Here is a 2,066-nt window from a genome sequence, read left to right on the forward strand (position 1 = left end):
GAGATACATGGACGATACAATGAAGATCAAAAAGGTGCAAACGTTGGAATAAAAGTAAATCTTACATTTTGTTTTGCATATAACTGCATAAAAATATACAAACCCCCAAAAGCAGTGAAGTTGTCAGGTTGTGTAAATGGTAAATAAAAAGAGAATACAACAAATCCCTTTCAACTTATATTCAATTGAATAGACTGCAAAGACAAGATATTTCATGTTCACACTGACAAACTTTCTTCTTTTTTGGCAAATATTCGCTCATTTGGAATTTGATGCCTGCAACATGTTTGAAAAAAGCTGGCACAAGTGGCAAAAAAGAGTGATAAAGTTGAGGAATGCTCATCAAAGACTTATTTGGAACATCCCACAGGTGAACAGGCTAATTGGGAACAGGTGGGTGCCATGATTGGGTATTTCCATGAAATGCTCAGTCGTTCACAAACAAGGACGGGGCGAGGGTCACCACTTTGTCAACAAATGCCTGAGCAAATTGTTTAAGAACAACATTTCTCAAGCAAGGAATTTAGGGATTTCACCATCTACGCTCCGTAATATCATCAAAAGGTTCAGAGAATGTGGAGAAATCACTGCACGTAAGCCATGATATTACGCACCTTGGATCCCTCAGGCATTAAAAAGCCACATCAGTGTGTAAAGGATATCACCACATGGGCTCAGGAACACTGCAGAAAACCACTGTGAGTAACTACAGTTGGTCGCTCCATCTGTAAGTGCAAGTTAAAACTCTACTATGCAAAGCCACAGCCATTTATCAACAACACCCAGAAACAGAAAAGTGTTCTGTGGTCTGACGAGTCCACATTACAAATTGTTTTTTGAAACTGTGGACCAAAGAGAAAAAGAAGCATGGGGACTGTTCTAGGGTGAAAGTGTAAAAGGCAGCATGTGTGATGGTATGGGGGTGTATTAGTGGCCAAAACATGGGTAACTTACACATCTGTGAAGGCACCATTAATGCTGAAAGGTACATACAGCTTTTGGAACAACATATGTTGTTATCATGGACGCCCCTGCTTATTTCAGCAAGACAATGCCAAGCCAGCTGTTACAACAGCGTGGCTTCATAGTAAAAGAGTGCAGGTACTAGACTGGCCTGCCTGTAGTCCAGACATTGAAAATGTGTGAAGGCTAAAATATGAGAAGGGAGACTGTTGAACAACTTAAGCTGTACATCAAGCAAGAATGTGAAAGAATTCCACTTCAAAAATGTGTCTCCTCAGTTCCCAAACCTTTACCGAGTGTTGTTAAAAGGAAAGGTCATGTAACACAGTGGTAAAAATGCAGTTTTTGCCATGTGTTGCTTCCATTAAATTCTAAGTTCATGATTATTTGCAAAAAAAAATAAATGAAGTTTCGTCAAACCACAGAACACTTTTCCACTTTGCATCAGTCCATCTTAGATGAGCTCGGGCCCAGCGAAGCGTTTCCGGGTGTTGTTGATAAATGGCTGTGGCTTTGCATAGTAGAGTTTTAACTTGCACTTACAGATGTAGCGACCAACTGTAGTTACTGACAGTGGTTTTCTGAAGTGTTCCTGAGCCCATGTGGTGATGTCCTTTACACACTGATGTGGCTTTTTAATGCCTGAGGGATCCAAGGTGCGTAATATCATGGCTTACGTGCAGTGATTTCTCCACATTCTCTCAACCTTTTGATGATATTACGGAGCGTAGATGGTGAAATCCCTAAATTCCTTGCTTGAGAAATGTTGTTCTTAAACAATTTGCTCAGGCATTTGTTGACAAAGTGGTGACCCTCGCCCCGTCCTTGTTTGTGAATGACTGAGCATTTCATGGAAGCTGCTTTTATACCCAATCATGGCACCCACCTGTTCCCAATTAGCCTGTTCACCTGTGGGATGTTCCAAATAAGAGCATTCCTCAACTTTCTCACTCTTTTTTGCCACTTGTGCCAGCTTTTTTGACACATGTTGCAGGCATCAAATTCCAAATGAGCTAATATTTGCAGAAAAGAAGAAAGTTTGTCAGTGTGAACATGAAATATCTTGTCTTTGCAGTCTATTCAATTGAATATAAGTTGAAAAG

This window comes from Nerophis lumbriciformis, linkage group LG04 (genome assembly GCF_033978685.3).
Source record: "Nerophis lumbriciformis linkage group LG04, RoL_Nlum_v2.1, whole genome shotgun sequence".
NCBI lineage: Eukaryota > Metazoa > Chordata > Actinopteri > Syngnathiformes > Syngnathidae > Nerophis > Nerophis lumbriciformis.